The following is a 20,000-nucleotide window of genomic DNA, read 5'->3' as shown; positions in this document are numbered from 1 at the left end:
AAACTTTCTCCGGGCCGCGCAACACGCACTTTCCGCCGGACACCGACGGAGGCAACGTCCCCCTCCTGCGGTGACAAAAAAAATCCACCCCTGGTACCTAAAAATTTCTCCAGCGGCGGGCCCCTGGCCTAAACTTTCTCCGGGCCGCGCAACACGCACTTTCCGCCGGACACCGACGGAGGCAACGTCCCCCTCCTGCGGTGACAAAAAAAATCCACCCCTGGTACCTAAAAATTTCTCCAGCGGCGGGCCCCTGGCCTAAACTTTCTCCGGCCCGCGCAACACGCACTTTCCGTCGGACACGGACGGAGGCAACGTCCCCCTCCTGCGGTGACAAAAAAAATCCACCCCTGGTACCTAAAAAATTCTCCAGCGGCGGGCCCCTGGCCTAAATTTTCTCCGGCCCGCGCAACACGCACTTTGCGCCGGACGCCGGTCCCAAACCACCACCGCCGACCGCCACAAGGCGACAGCCACCATCCCCAAGCGCCACCCCCGACCGCCACAAGGCGACCGCCACCAGCCGACCGCCACAAGGCGACAGCCACCATCCCCAAGCGCCATCCCCGACCGCCACCCCCCGACCGCCACAAGGCGACCGCCACCAGCCGACCGCCACAAGGCGACAGCCACCATCCCCAAGCGCCACCCCCGACCGCCACAAGGCGACCGCCACCAGCCGACCGCCACAAGGCGACAGCCACCATCCCCAAGCGCCATCCCCGACCGCCACCCCCCGACCGCCACAAGGCGACCGCCACCAGCCGACCGCCACAAGGCGACAGCCACCATCCCCAAGCGCCATCCCCGACCGCCACCCCCCGACCGCCACAAGGCGACCGCCACCAGCCGACCGCCACAAGGCGACAGCCACCATCCCCAAGCGCCACCCCCGACCGCCACAAGGCGACCGCCACCAGCCGACCGCCACAAGGCGACAGCCACCATCCCCAAGCGCCATCCCCGACCGCCACCCCCCGACCGCCACAAGGCGACCGCCACCAGCCGACCGCCACAAGGCGACAGCCACCATCCCCAAGCGCCACCCCCGACCGCCACCAGCCGACCGCCACCAGCCGACCGCCACCATCCCCAAGCGCCATCCCCGACCGCCACCCCCCGACCGCCACAAGGCGACCGCCACAAGGCGACAGCCACCATCGCCAAGCGCCACCCCCGACCGCCACCAGCCGACCGCCACCAGCCGACCGCCACCAGCCGACCGCCACCATCCCCAAGCGCCATCCCCGACCGCCACCCCCCGACCGCCACAAGGCGACCGCCACAAGGCGACAGCCACCATCGCCAAGCGCCACCCCCGACCGCCACCAGCCGACCGCCACCAGCCGACCGCCACCAGCCGACCGCCACCATCCCCAAGCGCCATCCCCGACCGCCACCCCCCGACCGCCACAAGGCGACCGCCACCAGCCGACCGCCACCAGCCGACCGCCACAAGGTGACAGCCACCATCCCCAAGCGCCATCCCCGACCGCCACCCCCCGACCGCCACAAGGCGACCGCCACCAGCCGACCGCCACAAGGCGACAGCCACCATCCCCAAGCGCCACCCCCGACCGCCACCAGCCGACCGCCACCAGCCGACCGCCACAAGGCGACAGCCACCATCCCCAAGCGCCACCCCCGACCGCCACCAGCCGACCGCCACCAGCCGACCGCCACCATCCCCAAGCGCCATCCCCGACCGCCACCCCCCGACCGCCACAAGGCGACCGCCACAAGGCGACAGCCACCATCCCCAAGCGCCACCCCCGACCGCCACAAGGCGACCGCCACCAGCCGACCGCCACCAGCCGACCGCCACCATCCCCAAGCGCCATCCCCAAGCGCCACCCCCGACCGCCACCAGCCGACCGCCACCGGCCGTTCGCGGTGTGCGCCGCCGTTCCCCAAGCACCCTCCGGGACGAAGCCGGAGCCAGAGAATAGCAGCGGCCGTGCGTAAAAGCTGCGGCCGGGCCTCGCGGAAGGTCCCCCGGGCAGCGAGCTGCCGAGCCCCGGCCTCCAGCTTCCACCAGGTAATAGGACCGGGCGCGCGCAAAAGCTGGGGCCGGGCCTGGCGGAAGGTCCTCGGGCATCCAGCGAGATCACACGGCCCCCACCGGAGGCGGCTAGCGCCTCCGTAGAGTAGTGCCGGCCCGCGGAAGCGGCCGCCCGTCAGCCTGCGTTGCCGCTGGTCGAAAAATGCACTAAGTGCCAAACCCCATTCATTTACAACGGCGTGTCCGCCAGAGGGCGCACTTCCCCCGGCGGACCAGCCGGCGGGGCTCGTTAGAGAGTGTATCCGCCTGGCGGTGCCTCCTGGCCGGCCTGGATTCCGGACCGCCACCGCTCACTCGCGGGACCCTAATCGGCCCGCGGACCAGCCGGCGGGTCCTCCGTGAAAGCCTATCCGCCTGGCGGTGCCTCCTGGCCGGCCTGGATTCCGGACCGCGACCGCTCACTCGCGGGACCCTAAACGGCCCGCGGACCAGCCGGCGGGTCCTCCGTGAAAGCCTATCCGCCTGGCGGTGCCTCCTGGCCGGCCTGGATTCCGGACCGCCACCGCTCACTCGCGGGACCCTAATCGGCCCGCGGACCAGCCGGCGGGACCTCCGTGAAAGCCTATCCGCCTGGCGGTGCCTCCTGGCCGGCCTGGATTCCGGACCGCCACCGCTCACTCGCGGGACCCTAATCGGCCCGCGGACCAGCCGGCGGGACCTCCGTGAAAGCCTATCCGCCTGGCGGTGCCTCCTGGCCGGCCTGGATTCCGGACCGCCACCGCTCACTCGCGGGACCCTAATCGGCCCGCGGACCAGCCGGCGGGACCTCCGTGAAAGCCTATCCGCCTTGGCCGGTTCCCCGGCCGGCCACGGGTGGCGAGAATCCGGCCTCCTCGCCCGGAGCGCGCTTCGACTTGGGCGAAAAATGCACTAAGTGCCAAACCCCATTCATTTACAACGGCGTGTCCGCCAGAGGGCGCACTTCCTCCGGCCGGCGGGGCTCGTTGGAGAGCGCGTCCGCCTTCGCCGGTTCCCCGGTCGGCCGCGAACGGCGAAAAGCCGGCCTCTTCCCCCGGAGCCCGGTGGGCGAATTTTTTTTTTTTTTTTTTTTTTTTTTTCAAAGTGCCAACGGCTCTCGCGCCGCGATGCGTCCGCCTTCGCCGGTTCCCAAGTCGGCCACGAACGGCGAAAAATCGGCCTCTTCCCCGGAGCCCGGTCGGCGAATTTTATTTTATTTTTTTCCAAAGTGCCAACGGCTCTCGCGCCGCGATGCGTCCGCCTTCGCCGGTTCCCCGGTCGGCCACGAACGGCGAAAAATCGGCCCCTTCCCCCGGAGCCCGCATGATTATACGCGATGTTAATATTTATTTAATTATTAAATAAATACATACATATGTTTATTAATAATATACGCGGTGTTGATATGTATTTAATTATTACGTATATTGTGAATAAACTAACGGTGATTTTACACGATTTGACTACATGCGTGACCGTGATATAGTGCCGAGGGCTCCCGCGCCGTCACGCGTCCGCCTCGGCACGTGGGGTACCACGGGTCGCCCGCGGCAGCGAGCGTTCGGCTCGCGGGGGCCCGCGGGGTGTTATTAGGGAGTGCGGCAGCCGTGCCGAGGCTCCGGCCGGCCGCCGGAAGTCCCGCGGGGGAGCGTCGGAGCTCCGCGAGGCCGGCCGGGGAGCCTCTTAGTCATCGCCCGCGCTCGCGGTGGTCCCGGTCGCTTAAAGTGCCGCGGGAGGCGTAGCGATGCGAGTGAGTGTGCGCCAAGTGCGAGAGGCGGTGCATTTACGCGCCGTGTCCGCGAGAGGGAGGCAATTCCCCGTTGCGACCTCCGGGAGATCAGCGGGCCGCCGAAAAGGCTCAGCCGGGGTGCCTGGAGCCTCCTCGGGCGTCGAGTTAGGAGGGGGGCGCGCGGAGAACCGGCTGGATGTCCCCTGGAAGCTCAGCGGGCCGTGGGAAAGGCTTGGCCGGGGTGCCTGGAGCCTCGGCCGGCTTAAAAAGTTGGGAGGGGGGCGCGCGGAGAACCGGCTGGAGGTCCCCTGGAAGCTCAGCGGGCCGTTCAAAACGCTTAGCCGAGGTGCCTGGAGCCTCGGCCGGCTTAAAAGTGAGGAGGAAAGCGCGCGGAGAACCGGCCGGAGGTCCCCTGGAAGCTCAGCGGGCCGTGGGAAAAAGCTCAGCCGGGGTGCCGGAAGCCTCGGCCGGCTTAAAACGTGAGGAGGAAAGCACCGGGAGAACCGGCTGGAGGTCTTCTGGAAGCTCAGCGGGCCGCCGAAAACGCGTAGCCGAGGTGCCGGGAGCCTCCTCGGGCGTCAAAAGTGAGGAGCGACGCACCCCCGAGAACCGCCTGGGTCCTCCAGCCACCGTTGAAAAAGACGTCGAGTCAGGCTACCTTAAGAGAGTCACAGCTACTCCCGCCGTTTACCCGCGCGGAGCGTCATCGCCTCCGCGAACCGTCAAAAATAAATAAATACATGAATAAATGTCAAGTGAGCCTACCTTAAGAGAGTCGTAGTTACTCCCGCCGTTCGGCCGCTCAAAGTGTCATCGGAAGCGGACCCACGCAAGTAAGTGTGCGCAAAGTGCGAGAGGTGGTGTTTTTACTCGCCGCGTCCGCCAGAGGGAGGCAATTCCCCGCCGCGACGGCACGGGCAGCTTCCGAGCGTCTCCCCGAGCGCTCGGAAGTCCGTGCGGGGGGGAGATGAGAGCCGTGCGAGGTACCAGGTGGAGCCGGACGGCGCGGTGCTTCCAAGCAGCCGATCCGCTGGGCTTGGAGCTATTTTCGGCCACTTGGCGCGCGAGCACGGCCTCCCGGCGGTGCCGGGGGGTGGTGCGCGAGCGCGCCGGCCGCCGGAGGTCCCGCGGAGGAGCGTCGGAGCTCCGCGAGGCCGGGGAGCCTCTCGGTAATCACCCGGGGCCGGCGGAGCGTTATTCGGCCGCTCTGCGCGCGCGCGCACGGCCTCCCGGCGGTGCCGGGGGGTGGTGCGCGAGCGCGCCGGCCGCCGGAGGTCCCGCGGAGGAGCGTCGGAGCTCCGCGAGGCCGGGGAGCCTCTCGGTAATCACCCGGGGCCGGCGGAGCGTTATTCGGCCGCTCTGCGCGCGCGCGCACGGCCTCCCGGCGGTGCCGGGGGGTGGTGCGCGAGCGCGCCGGCCGCCGGAGGTCCCGCGGAGGAGCGTCGGAGCTCCGCGAGGCCGGGGAGCCTCTCGGTAATCACCCGGGGCCGGCGGAGCGTTATTCGGCCGCTCTGCGCGCGCGCGCACGGCCTCCCGGCGGTGCCGGGGGGTGGTGCGCGAGCGCGCCGGCCGCCGGAGGTCCCGCGGAGGAGCGTCGGAGCTCCGCGAGGCCGGGGAGCCTCTCGGTAATCACCCGGGGCCGGCGGAGCGTTATTCGGCCGCTCTGCGCGCGCGCGCACGGCCTCCCGGCGGTGCCGGGGGGTGGTGCGCGAGCGCGCCGGCCGCCGGAGGTCCCGCGGAGGAGCGTCGGAGCTCCGCGAGGCCGGGGAGCCTCTCGGTAATCACCCGGGGCCGGCGGAGCGTTATTCGGCCGCTCTGCGCGCGCGCGCACGGCCTCCCGGCGGTGCCGGGGGGTGGTGCGCGAGCGCGCCGGCCGCCGGAGGTCCCGCGGAGGAGCGTCGGAGCTCCGCGAGGCCGGGGAGCCTCTCGGTAATCACCCGGGGCCGGCGGAGCGTTATTCGGCCGCTCTGCGCGCGCGCGCACGGCCTCCCGGCGGTGCCGGGGGGTGGTGCGCGAGCGCGCCGGCCGCCGGAGGTCCCGCGGAGGAGCGTCGGAGCTCCGCGAGGCCGGGGAGCCTCTCGGTAATCACCCGGGGCCGGCGGAGCGTTATTCGGCCGCTCTGCGCGCGCGCGCACGGCCTCCCGGCGGTGCCGGGGGGTGGTGCGCGAGCGCGCCGGCCGCCGGAGGTCCCGCGGAGGAGCGTCGGAGCTCCGCGAGGCCGGGGAGCCTCTCGGTAATCACCCGGGGCCGGCGGAGCGTTATTCGGCCGCTCTGCGCGCGCGCGCACGGCCTCCCGGCGGTGCCGGGGGGTGGTGCGCGAGCGCGCCGGCCGCCGGAGGTCCCGCGGAGGAGCGTCGGAGCTCCGCGAGGCCGGGGAGCCTCTCGGTAATCACCCGGGGCCGGCGGAGCGTTATTCGGCCGCTCTGCGCGCGCGCGCACGGCCTCCCGGCGGTGCCGGGGGGTGGTGCGCGAGCGCGCCGGCCGCCGGAGGTCCCGCGGAGGAGCGTCGGAGCTCCGCGAGGCCGGGGAGCCTCTCGGTAATCACCCGGGGCCGGCGGAGCGTTATTCGGCCGCTCTGCGCGCGCGCGCACGGCCTCCCGGCGGTGCCGGGGGGTGGTGCGCGAGCGCGCCGGCCGCCGGAGGTCCCGCGGAGGAGCGTCGGAGCTCCGCGAGGCCGGGGAGCCTCTCGGTAATCACCCGGGGCCGGCGGAGCGTTATTCGGCCGCTCTGCGCGCGCGCGCACGGCCTCCCGGCGGTGCCGGGGGGTGGTGCGCGAGCGCGCCGGCCGCCGGAGGTCCCGCGGAGGAGCGTCGGAGCTCCGCGAGGCCGGGGAGCCTCTCGGTAATCACCCGGGGCCGGCGGAGCGTTATTCGGCCGCTCTGCGCGCGCGCGCACGGCCTCCCGGCGGTGCCGGGGGGTGGTGCGCGAGCGCGCCGGCCGCCGGAGGTCCCGCGGAGGAGCGTCGGAGCTCCGCGAGGCCGGGGAGCCTCTCGGTAATCACCCGGGGCCGGCGGAGCGTTATTCGGCCGCTCTGCGCGCGCGCGCACGGCCTCCCGGCGGTGCCGGGGGGTGGTGCGCGAGCGCGCCGGCCGCCGGAGGTCCCGCGGAGGAGCGTCGGAGCTCCGCGAGGCCGGGGAGCCTCTCGGTAATCACCCGGGGCCGGCGGAGCGTTATTCGGCCGCTCTGCGCGCGCGCGCACGGCCTCCCGGCGGTGCCGGGGGGTGGTGCGCGAGCGCGCCGGCCGCCGGAGGTCCCGCGGAGGAGCGTCGGAGCTCCGCGAGGCCGGGGAGCCTCTCGGTAATCACCCGGGGCCGGCGGAGCGTTATTCGGCCGCTCTGCGCGCGCGCGCACGGCCTCCCGGCGGTGCCGGGGGGTGGTGCGCGAGCGCGCCGGCCGCCGGAGGTCCCGCGGAGGAGCGTCGGAGCTCCGCGAGGCCGGGGAGCCTCTCGGTAATCACCCGGGGCCGGCGGAGCGTTATTCGGCCGCTCTGCGCGCGCGCGCACGGCCTCCCGGCGGTGCCGGGGGGTGGTGCGCGAGCGCGCCGGCCGCCGGAGGTCCCGCGGAGGAGCGTCGGAGCTCCGCGAGGCCGGGGAGCCTCTCGGTAATCACCCGGGGCCGGCGGAGCGTTATTCGGCCGCTCTGCGCGCGCGCGCACGGCCTCCCGGCGGTGCCGGGGGGTGGTGCGCGAGCGCGCCGGCCGCCGGAGGTCCCGCGGAGGAGCGTCGGAGCTCCGCGAGGCCGGGGAGCCTCTCGGTAATCACCCGGGGCCGGCGGAGCGTTATTCGGCCGCTCTGCGCGCGCGCGCACGGCCTCCCGGCGCCTCCGCGAACCGCCAAAATAAATGTCAAGTGAGCCTACCTTAAGAGAGTCACAGTTACTCCCGCCGTTTACCCGCGCGGAGCGTCATCGCCTCCGCGAACCGTCAAAAATAAATAAATACATAAATAAATAAATGTCAAGTGAGCCTACCTTAAGAGAGTCACAGTTACTCCCGCCGTTTACCCGCGCGGAGCGTCATCGCCTCCGCGAACCGTCAAAAATAAATAAATACATGAATAAATAAATGTCAAGTGAGCCTACCTTAAGAGAGTCACAGTTACTCCCGCCGTTTACCCGCGCGGAGCGTCATCGCCTCCGCGAACCGTCAAAAATAAATAAATACATGAATAAATAGTCAAGTGAGCATACCTTAGGAGAGTCGCAGTTACTCCCGCCGTTCGGCCGCTTAAAGTGCCACGGGAGGCGTAGCAATGCGAGTGAGTGTGCGCCAAGTGCGAGAGGCGGTGTATTTACTCGCCGTGTCCGCGAGAGGGAGGTAACTCCCCGTTGCGACCTCCGGGAGAGCAACGGGCCGCCGAAAACGCTCAGCCGAGGTGCTGGAAGCCTCGGCCGGCTCGCAAAGCGAGGCGCGAGGCACCGGGAGAACCGGCTGGAGGTCCCCTGGAAGCTCAGCGGGCCGTGGGAAACGCTCGGCCGAGGTGCTGGAAGCCTCGGCCGGCTTAAAAGTGAGGAGGAAAGCGCGCGGAGAACCGGCTGGAGGTCCCCTGGAAGCTCAGCGGGCCGTGGGAAACGCTCAGCCGAGGTGCTGGAAGCCTCGGCCGTCTCACAAAGCGAGGCGCGAGGCACCGGGAGAACCGGCTGGAGGTCCCCTGGAAGCTCAGCGGGCCGTGGAGAAAGCTTAGCCGGGGTGCTGGAAGCCTCGGCCGGCTCACAAAGCGAGGCGCGAGGCACCGGGAGAACCGGCTGGAGGTCCCTCGGAAGCTCAGCGGGCCGTGGAGAAAGCTTAGCCGGGGTGCCGGAAGCCTCGGCCGGCTCGCAAAGCGAGGCGCGAGGCACCGGGAGAACCGGCTGGAGGTCCCCTGGAAGCTCAGCGGGCCGTGGGAAAGGCCCGGCCGAGGTGCTGGAAGCCTCGGCCGGCTTAAAACGTGATGAGGAAAGCACCCGGAGAACCGGCTGGACGTCTTCTGTAAGATCAGCGGGCCGTGGAAAATGCTAAGCCGAGGTGCTGGAAGTCGAATAAGGCTTCGTCCAAGGTGCTTATAAAGTTCATATCCGCTCGGCTGGAGGTAATTGGCCAGCCGACCAGCCGGCGGGACCTCCGTGACCGCCTATCCGCCTGCCGGTGCCTCCTGGCCGGCGTGGATTCCGGGCCGCGACCGCTAACTTACGGGACCCTAAATGGCCCGCGGACCAGCTGGCGGGACCTCCGTGACAGCCTATCCGCCTGCCGGTGGCTGCTGGCCGGCGTGCATTCCGGGCCGCGACCGCTAACTTACGGGACCCTAAATGGCCCGCGGACCAGCTGGCGGGACCTCCGTGACAGCCTATCCGCCTGCCGGTGCCTCCTGGCCGGCGTGCATTCCGGGCCGCGACCGCTTACTTACGGGACCCTAAATGGCCCGCGGACCAGCTGGCGGGACCTCCGTGACAGCCTACCCGCCTGGCGGTGGCTGCTGGCCGGCGTGGATTCCGGGCCGCGACCGCTCACTTACGGGACCCTAATTGGCCCGCGGACCAGCTGGCGGGACCTCCGTGACAGCCTACCCGCCTCCCGGTGGCTGCTGGCCGGCGCGGATTCCGGGCCGCGACCGCTAACTTACGGGACCCCAATTGGCCCGCGGACCAGCCGGCGGGACCCCCGTGACCGCCTATCCGCCTTGGCCGGTTCCCCGGCCGGCCACGGATGGCGAGAATCCGGCCTCCTCGCCCGGAGCGCTCGTCGGCTTCGGCGAAAAATGCACTAAGTGCCAAACCCCATTCATTTACAATGGCGTGTCCGCCAGAGGGCGCAGTTCCCCCCGCGGACCAGCCGGCGGGACCTCCGTGACCGCCTATCCGCCCGCGCTGGTTCCCCGGCCGGCGCGAATTCCGGGCCGCGACCGCTAACTTACGGGACCCCGATTGGCCCGCGGACCAGCCGGCGGGACCTCCGTGACCGCCTATCCGCCTGCGCTGGTTCCCCGGCCGGCGCGAATTCCGGGCCGCGACCGCTAACTTACGGGACCCCGATTGGCCCGCGGACCAGCCGGCGGGACCTCCGTGACCGCCTATCCGCCTGCGCTGGTTCCCCGGCCGGCGCGAATTCCGGGCCGCGACCGCTAACTTACGGGACCCCGATTGGCCCGCGGACCAGCCGGCGGGACCTCCGTGACCGCCTATGCGCCTGCGCTGGTTCCCCGGCCGGCGCGAATTCCGGGCCGCGACCGCTAATTTACGGGACCCCAATTGGCCCGCGGACCAGCCGGCGGGACCTCCGTGACCGCCTATCCGCCTTCGCTGGTTCCCCGGTCGGCGTGTATTCCGGGCCGCGGCCGCTCACTTACGGGACCAAAATTGGCCCGCGGACCAGCCGGCGGGACCTCCGTGACCGCCTATCCGCCTGCGCTGGTTCCCCGGCCGGCGTGGATTCCGGACCGCGACCGCTAAATTACGGGACCCAAATTGGCCCGCGGACCAGCCGGCGGGACCTCCGTGACCGCCTATCCGCTTGCGCTGGTTCCCCGGCCGGCGTGGATTCCGGACCGCGACCGCTAAATTACGGGACCCAAATTGGCCCGCGGACCAGCCGGCGGGACCTCCGTGACCGCCTATCCGCCTTCGCTGGTTCCCCGGTCGGCCACAGTTGACGAATATTCGGCCTCTCGCTCTGGAAGTCCTGCCGACTTAGCCGAAAATTTTCTAAGTGCCATCGGCTCTCTCTCGGAAAAGTGTCCGCCTCGTCTGGTTCCCCAGCTCGGCCTCAGAATTCGAAAATTCGGCCTCTCTGAGGTACCAGGGGTAGGCTTTATGTACTTGGTCCCCCCACTTAGTGTACTCATCACTTTACCCCCCTTTCGCAAAATATAGTCGGCACGTATGTGCAGAACTGTTTATTTTCATTTTAAAAATTTTCTAAGTGCCAGCGGAAGCTGTCACACGAACTGTCCGAGCTACCACGGTGCCCATCCCGGGCAGTGACGGCAAAAGGCCGATGTGTGTTTGATGGAAGTCTGAATAATTTCTAAGTGCCAACGGCTCAACCGCCGTAAAGTGTCCGCCTCGGCTGGTTCCTCCGGTCGGCCCGAACGAGCGAAAATTCGGCCTCTTCCCCTGGAGGTCCGGAACATTTTGGCGAATATTTTCAAAGTGCCAACGGCTGTTCCGCCGTAAAGTGTCCGACCCGGCTGGTTCCTCCGGTCGGCCCGAACGAGCGAAAATTCGGCCTCTTCCCCTGGAGGTCCGGACGACTTTGGCGAATATTTTCTAAGTGCCAACGGCTGTTGCGCCGTAACGTGTCCGACCCGGCTGGTTCTCCCGGTCGGCCAGAACGAGCGAAAATTCGGCCTCTTCCCCTGGAGGTCCGGAACATTTTGGCGAATATTTTCAAAGTGCCAACGGCTCAACCGCCGTAAAGTGTCCGCCTCGGCCGGTTCTCCCGGTCGGCCCGAACGAGCGAAAATTCGGCCTCTTTCCCTGGAGGTCCGGAACATTTTGGCGAATATTTTCAAAGTGCCAACGGCTGCTCCGCCGTAAAGTGTCCGACCCGGCTGGTTCCTCCGGTCGGCCCGAACGAGCGAAAATTCGGCCTCTTCCCCTGGAGGTCCGGAACATTTTGGCGAATATTTTCAAAGTGCCAACGGCTGCTCCGCCGTAACGTGTCCGCCTCGGCCGGTTCACCCAGTCGGCCAGAACAAGTGAAAATTTGGCCTCTTCCCCTGGAGGTCCGGAACATTTTGGCGAATATTTCCTAAGTGCCAACGGCTGCTCCGCCGTAAAGTGTCCGACTCGGCTGGTTCCCCCGGTCGGCCAGAACAAGTGAAAAATCGGCCTCTTCCCCTGGAAGTCCGGCCGAGTTAAGGCAAATATTTCCTAAGTGCCAACGGCTGCTCAGCCTTAAAGGGTCCGACTCGGCTGGTTCCCGATGTCGGCCAGAACAAGTGAAAATTCGGCCTCTTCCCCTGGAAGTCCGGCCGAGTTAAGGCAAATATTTCCTAAGTGCCAACGGCTGTTCCGCCGTAAAGGGTCCGACTCGGCTGGTTCCCGATGTCGGCCAGAACAAGTGAAAAATCGGCCTCTTCCCCTGGAAGTCCGGCCGAGTTCGGCGAATATTTCCTAAGTGCCAACGGCTGTTCCGCCGTAAAGAGTCCGACTCGGCTGGTTCCCGATGTCGGCCAGAACAAGTGAAAATCCGGCCTCTTCCCCTGGAAGTCCGGCCGAGTTAAGGCAAATATTTCCTAAGTGCCAACGGCTGCTCAGCCTTAAAGGGCCCGACTCGGCTGGTTCCCGATGTCGGCCAGAACAAGTGAAAATTCGGCCTCTTCCCCTGGAAGTCCGGCCGAGTTAAGGCAAATATTTCCTAAGTGCCAACGGCTGTTCCGCCGTAAAGGGTCCGACTCGGCTGGTTCCCGATGTCGGCCAGAACAAGTGAAAAATCGGCCTCTTCCCCTGGAAGTCCGGCCGAGTTCGGCGAATATTTCCTAAGTGCCAACGGCTGTTCCGCCGTAAAGAGTCCGACTCGGCTGGTTCCCGATGTCGGCCAGAACAAGTGAAAATCCGGCCTCTTCCCCTGGAAGTCCGGCCGAGTTAAGGCAAATATTTCCTAAGTGCCAACGGCTGCTCAGCCTTAAAGGGCCCGACTCGGCTGGTTCCCGATGTCGGCCAGAACAAGTGACAATTCGGCCTCTTCCCCTGGAAGTCCGGCCGAGTTAAGGCAAATATTTCCTAAGTGCCAACGGCTGTTCCGCCGTAAAGGGTCCGACTCGGCTGGTTCCCGATGTCGGCCAGAACAAGTGAAAAATCGGCCTCTTCCCCTGGAAGTCCGGCCGAGTTCGGCGAATATTTCCCAAGTGCCAACGGCTGTTCCGCCGTAAAGAGTCCGACTCGGCTGGTTCCCGATGTCGGCCAGAACTAGTGAAAATCCGGCCTCTTCCCCTGGAAGTCCGGCCGAGTTAAGGCGAATATTTCCTAAGTGCCAACGGCTGCTCAGCCTTAAAGTGTCCGACTCGGCTGGTTCCCGATGTCGGCCAGAACAAGTGAAAAATCGGCCTCTTCCCCTGGAAGTCCGGCCGAGTTCGGCGAATATTTCCTAAGTGCCAACGGCTGTTCCGCCGTAAAGAGTCCGACTCGGCTGGTTCCCGATGTCGGCCAGAACAAGTGAAAATCCGGCCTCTTCCCCTGGAAGTCCGGCCGAGTTAAGGCAAATATTTCCTAAGTGCCAACGGCTGCTCAGCCTTAAAGTGTCCGACTCGGCTGGTTCCCGATGTCGGCCAGAACAAGTGAAAATCCGGCCTCTTCCCCTGGAAGTCCGGCCGAGTTAAGGCAAATATTTCCTAAGTGCCAACGGCTGTTCCGCCGTAAAGAGTCCGACTCGGCTGGTTCCCGATGTCGGCCAGAACTAGTGAAAATCCGGCCTCTTCCCCTGGAAGTCCGGCCGAGTTAAGGCGAATATTTCCTAAGTGCCAACGGCTGCTCAGCCTTAAAGTGTCCGACTCGGCTGGTTCCCGATGTCGGCCAGAACAAGTGAATATTCGGCCTCTTCCCCTGGAGGTCCGTTCAAGATTAACGAATATTTTCTAAGTGCCAACGGCTGCTCCGCCGTAAAGTGTCCGACTCGGCTGGTTCCCGATGTCGGCCAGAACAAGTGAAAATCCGGCCTCTTCCCCTGGAAGTCCGGCCAAGTTCGGCGAATATTTTCTAAGTGCCAACGGCTGCTCCGCCGTAAAGCGTCCGACTCGGCTGGTTCCCGATGTCGGCCAGAACAAGTGGAAATTCGGCCTCTTCCCCTGGAGGTCAGTTGAAGTTTAACGAATATTTCCTAAGTGCCAACGGCTGCTCCGCCGTAAAGTGTCCGACTCGGCTGGTTCCCGATGTCGGCCAGAACAAGTGAATATTCGGCCTCTTCCCCTGGAGGTCCGGAACATTTTGGCAAATATTTCCTAAGTGCCAACGGCTGCTCCGCCGTAAAGAGTCCGACTCGGCTGGTTCCCGATGTCGGCCAGAACAAGTGAAAATTCGGCCTCTTCCCCTGGAAGTCCGGCCGAGTTCGGCGAATATTTCCTAAGTGCCAACGGCTGTTCCGCCGTAAAGAGTCCGACTCGGCTGGTTCCCGATGTCGGCCAGAACAAGTGAAAATCCGGCCTCTTCCCCTGGAAGTCCGGCCGAGTTAAGGCAAATATTTCCTAAGTGCCAACGGCTGCTCAGCCTTAAAGTGTCCGACTCGGCTGGTTCCCGATGTCGGCCAGAACAAGTGAAAATCCGGCCTCTTCCCCTGGAAGTCCGGCCGAGTTAAGGCGAATATTTCCTAAGTGCCAACGGCTGCTCAGCCTTAAAGGGTCCGACTCGGCTGGTTCCCGATGTCGGCCAGAACAAGTGAAAATCCGGCCTCTTCCCCTGGAAGTCCGGAACATTTTGGCAAATATTTTCTAAGTGCTAACGGCTGTTGCGCCGTAACGTGTCCGACCCGGCTGGTTCTCCCGGTCGGCCCGAACGAGCGAAAATTCGGCCTCTTCCCCTGGAGGTCCGGAACATTTTGGCGAATATTTCCTAAGTGCCAACGGCTGCTCCGCCGTAAAGGGTCCCACTCGGCTGGTTCCCGATGTCGGCCAGAACAAGTGAAAATTCGGCCTCTTCCCCTGGAAGTGCGGCCAAGTTAAGGCAAATATTTCCTAAGTGCCAACGGCTGTTCCGCCGTAAAGGGTACGACTCGGCTGGTTCCCGATGTCGGCCAGAACAAGTGAAAATTCGGCCTCTTCCCCTGGAGGTCAGTTGAAGTTTAACGAATATTTTCTAAGTGCCAACGGCTGCTCCGCCGTAAAGCGTCCGACTCGGCTGGTTCCCGATGTCGGCCAGAACAAGTGAAAATTCGGCCTCTTCCCCTGGAGGTCCGTTCAAGATTAACGAATATTTTCTAAGTGCCAACGGCTGTTCCGCCGTAAAGCGTCCGACTCGGCTGGTTCCCGATGTCGGCCAGAACAAGTGAAAATTCGGCCTCTTCCCCTGGAGGTCAGTTGAAGTTTAACGAATATTTTCTAAGTGCCAACGGCTGCTCCGCCGTAAAGCGTCCGACTCGGCTGGTTCCCGATGTCGGCCAGAACAAGTGAATATTCGGCCTCTTCCCCTGGAAGTCCGGCCGAGTTCGGCGAATATTTCCTAAGTGCCAACGGCTGTTCCGCCGTAAAGAGTCCGACTCGGCTGGTTCCCGATGTCGGCCAGAACAAGTGAAAATCCGGCCTCTTCCCCTGGAAGTCCGGCCGAGTTCGGCGAATATTTCCTAAGTGCCAACGGCTGCTCAGCCTTAAAGTGTCCGACTCGGCTGGTTCCCGATGTCGGGCAGAACAAGTGACAATTCGGCCTCTTCCCCTGGAAGTCCGGCCGAGTTTGGCGAATATTTTCTAAGTGCCAACGGCTGCTCCGCCGTAAATCGTCCGACTCGGCTGGTTCCCGATGTCGGCCAGAAAAAGTGACAATTCGGCCTCTTCCCCTGGAGGTCCTTTGAAGTTTAGCGAATATTTTCTAAGTGCCAACGGCTCTTGCGCCGAAAAGCGTCCGCCTCGGCTGGTTCCCGCGGTCGGCCGTAATAGGCGAAAATTCGGCCTCTTCCCCTGGAGCGACCTCCAAATTTGGGCGAAATTTTTTCTAAGTGCCTAAAGGTACCAGGGGTTTGGGTACCAGGGGTGCATTACCAACTGGTCTTTTGTCAACCCATGTACTTTTTCTAGAGTACATGGGTTGGTCCCCCCACTTAGTGTACTCATCACTTTACCCCCCTTTCGCAAAATATAGTCAGAACGAGCATGGGGGACGCAATTGTTTTCCATGCAAATCAATTGGGCCTGGTCCGAGCGCTGGTAACGGCCGCCAGCAAGCGTCCCCTGCTCGGATAGCAGAACTGAAGAAGGCACGGCACTTCCAGAGAGAGAGAAAATTTTCTAAGTGCCACATTTCTCAAAAATTTTCAAAGTGCCACATCTCTCAAAAAATTTCTAAGTGCCACATCTCTCAAAAAATTTCTAAGTGCCACATCTCTCAAAAACTTTCAAAGTGCCACATCTCTCAAAAACTTTCAAAGTGCCACATCTCTGAAAAACTTTCTAAGTGCCACGTCTCTGAAAAATTTTCTAAGTGCCACAGCACGGCTGTGAAATATTCAAAGTCCTACAGGCATTGGCAGAATGCGCGGACGGCCGTCTGCTCCCGGCGGCCGCCGCGAAGCTACTACCCCCTCCCGGGGACGGCTGTCTGCTCCCGGCAGCCGTCCTTACCCCCCTCCCCCGTTTGCACCGCCTGAAGTTAGACCCGCCTTGGTAGGGCCCCCACCGGCCCCGGCTCGCCGGCGTTGGGTGGACGGTTCCTGCCCACTTGCGGGTCCCGGTCGCTTGGCAACCGACCGGGGAGGACCAGCCGCCTCCTTAAACACAGGCTGGAAGGGAAATCCGGTCAAGCTACGGAGGACCGGCCGCCTCCATAAACTCAGGCCGGAAGGGAAATCCAATCAAGCTACGGAGGACCGGCCGCCTCCTTAAACACAGGCCGGAAGGGAAATCCAATCAAGCTACGGAGGACCGGCCGCCTCCATAAACTCAGGCCGGAAGGGAAATCCGATCAAGTTACGGAGGACCGGTCGCCTCCCTAAACACAGGCCGGGCAAAAATCCACGAATGGCCCGTCAAGGGTAGAAGGTCATCCAAGGAAGGAGGTACCGGCCGCCTCCTTAAACACAGGCCGGGCAAAAATCTGCGAATGGCCCGTCAAGGGTAGTAGGTCATCCAAGAAAGGGGGTACCGGCCGCCTCTATTAACAGGCCGGGCAAAAATCTGCGAATGGGCCCGTCAAGGGTAGTGGGTCATCCAAGGAAGGAGGTACCGGCCGCCTCCTTAAACACAGGCCGGGCAAAAATCTGCGAATGGCCCGTCAAGGGTAGTAGGTCATCCAAGAAAGGGGGTACCGGCCGCCTCTATTAACAGGCCGGGCAAAAATCTGCGAATGGGCCCGTCAAGGGTAGTGGGTCATCCAAGGAAGGAGGTACCGGCCGCCTCCTTAAACACAGGCCGGGCAAAAATCTGCGAATGGCCCGTCAAGGGTAGAAGGTCATCCAAGGAGGGAGGTACCGGCCGCCTCCTTAAACACAGGCCGGGCAAAAATCTGCGAACGGCCCTTTAAGGGTTCTGTCTCATCCAAGAAAGGGGTACCGGCCGCCTCAGAGGCCGGAGCGAAGGGGGCGAAAGGCTGTCGATGGGGAAGGATCGGGGCCACGGCTAATCTAGCGATGCCCGCGTCGGGCGGTCACTCCGACGAATGAGCGGGGCCGAATCCGGCGCGAGGCGGCCTTCAGGCACGTGGTTCGAGACGACCTCACCCGGCTCTAGCCCGGAGGATCGGAGGCAACGGCCGTCTCCTTAAGCTAAGGCCGGACGAAAATCTGCGGATGCGGTCCATCCAAGGCAGACGGAGGTACCGGCCGCCTCGGTAAATAAAGCCCGGGCAAAAATCTGCGAACGGCCCGTCAAGGGTTCTGTCTCATCCAAGAAAGGGGTACCGGCCGCCTCAGAGGCCGGAGCGAAGGGGGCGAAAGGCTGTCGATGGGGAAGGATCGGGGCCACGGCTAATCTAGCGATGCCCGCGTCGGGCGGTCACTCCGACGAATGAGCGGGGCCGAATCCGGCGTAGGCGGCCTTCAGGCACGTGGTTCGAGACGACCTCACCCGGCTCTAGCCCGGAGGATCGGAGGCAACGGCCGTCTCCTTAAGCTAAGGCCGGACGAAAATCTGCGGATGCGGTCCATCCAAGGCAGACGGAGGTACCGGCCGCCTCGGTAAATAAAGCCCGGGCAAAAATCTGCGAACGGCCCGTCAAGGGTTCTCTCTCATCCAAGAAAGGGGTACCGGCCGCCTCAGAGGCCGGAGCGAAGGGGGCGAAAGGCTGTCGATGGGGAAGGATCGGGGCCACGGCTAATCTAGCGATGCCCGCGTCGGGCGGTCACTCCGACGAATGAGCGGGGCCGAATCCGGCGTAGGCGGCCTTCAGGCACGTGGTTCGAGACGACCTCACCCGGCTCTAGCCCGGAGGATCGGAGGCAACGGCCGTCTCCTTAAGCTAAGGCCGGACGAAAATCTGCGGATGCGGTCCATCCAAGGCAGACGGAGGTACCGGCCGCCTCGGTAAATAAAGCCCGGGCAAAAATCTGCGAACGGCCCGTCAAGGGTTCTGTCTCATCCAAGAAAGGGGTACCGGCCGCCTCAGAGGCCGGAGCGAAGGGGGCGAAAGGCTGTCGATGGGGAAGGATCGGGGCCACGGCTAATCTAGCGATGCCCGCGTCGGGCGGTCACTCCGACGAATGAGCGGGGCCGAATCCGGCGTAGGCGGCCTTCAGGCACGTGGTTCGAGACGACCTCACCCGGCTCTAGCCCGGAGGATCGGAGGCAACGGCCGTCTCCTTAAGCTAAGGCCGGACGAAAATCTGCGGATGCGGTCCATCCAAGGCAGACGGAGGTACCGGCCGCCTCGGTAAACAAAGCCCGGGCAAAAATCTGCGAATGGTCCGTCAAGGATTCTGGCTCATCCAAGGTGGGGGTACCGGCCGCCTCTATTAACAGGCCGGAGTACAGGGGGCGAAAGGCTGTCGATGGGGAAGGATCGGGGCCACGGCTAATCTAGCGATGCCCGCGTCGGGCGGTCACTCCGACGAATGAGCGGGGCCGAATCCGGCGCGAGGCGGCCTTCAGGCACGTGGTTCGAGACGACCTCACCCGGCTCTAGCCCGGAGCGAATATCATCTCCAAGGTGTGGAGGCAACGGCCGTCTCCTTAAGCTAAGGCCGGACGAAAATCTGCGGATGCGGTCCATCCAAGGCAGACGGAGGTACCGGCCGCCTCGGTAAACAGAGGCCGGGCGAAAATCTGCGAATGGTCCGTTAAGGATTCTCTCTCATCCAAGGAAGGGGTACCGGCCGCCTCTATTAACAGGCCGGAGCACAGGGGGCGAAAGGCTGTCGATGGGGAAGGATCGGGGCCACGGCTAATCTAGCGATGCCCGCGTCGGGCGGTCACTCCGACGAATGAGCGGGGCCGAATCCGGCGCGAGGCGGCCTTCAGGCACGTGGTTCGAGACGACCTCACCCGGCTCTAGCCCGGAGCGAAAAAACAACACTCTTATAACCTGACCGACATGCGCCCATGACCCGCCTTGGTAGGGCCCCCACCGGCCCCGGCTACCGCCGGCGTTGGGTGGACGGTTCCTCCCCACTTGCGGGTCGCACTCCAGCGCTACGGCCGCCGCGCGAGCGCGCGCCCCGCGCCGCCCGCGCAGGCCTAGCGCGAACCGTACGGCAGCGAAACCGAGACGCCCCGGCTCAACCTCACCCAGAGGCCATCCACGGAGGCCGAGCGCGCGATCCGACTTGCGGCACGCCACGTGGGCGTCCGCCGGCCGCGCCGGTCGACCGCGAAACCGATTTCTCAAAGACCAAGCCCGAGTCCCAACCTCCGCACATATCCGCACACGCCTTCCCGACCACCGCGAAGCGGGAGGCGTCTATCGTGGCCGCCGGGGCGTATGACCCCTCCGCGTGAGGCGTGCGGGCTCGGGGGGGCCGCAACGACCGAGTCTGACTCGGACGGGGCGCAGCTTCCCTCCCGGTCGCAGCATCAGCGCCGAACGCGCGACGTCACCAGCCCCCCGGAACGGTTCGTCGGGAGCGCGGCAATGGCCCACATCTCACCTCGCCAGCCGGCCGCAGCGGGCCGCGCCGAACCGAGTCTGACTCGGGGTGCGCACAGTCCCGTCTGGGTCACGGAGGCGACGAGCTGTGACCGCCACCGTCGCCCCTTCGTCCTTCCGGATCCCCCCAGCGCCGGCAAAACTCCGCATCCTGGCCGCATCGCGTGACCGGGCGGGCCGCAACGACCGAGTCTGACTCGGACGGGGCGCAGCTTCCCGCCTCGGGCCATCGCAAAGCGTGCCTCGCGCGGGCAAAGTCGCCGGCGCAGCGCCGCGCCCCTCGACAAGAGCGAGCCTCAGCCGGGCCGCGACGACCGAGTCTGACTCGGACGGAGCGCAGCTTCCCGCCTGGGTCACCGCTAGTCGCCGGGCCGACGGCGCCCATCCCCGGACCCCGCCGTTCCCTCGCGGTTTATCCTAAGCCGCCTGCCTTAGCCCAACCGACGTGCCAACCCCCCCGTTGCCGAGTTCGCTCTTCCCGAGCCGCGTCCCCCCGACAATTCCGTCCGTGACCGTCCCGCCCCGCGGCGATCCGCTCTGCCCCAGCAGCCGGCGAGT

Source organism: Syngnathus scovelli, unplaced genomic scaffold, assembly GCF_024217435.2.
Source record: "Syngnathus scovelli strain Florida unplaced genomic scaffold, RoL_Ssco_1.2 HiC_scaffold_63, whole genome shotgun sequence".
Classification (NCBI taxonomy): Eukaryota; Metazoa; Chordata; class Actinopteri; order Syngnathiformes; family Syngnathidae; genus Syngnathus; species Syngnathus scovelli.
The sequence above is the reverse complement of the archived record's forward strand: the minus strand, read 5'-3'. Positions refer to the sequence as shown.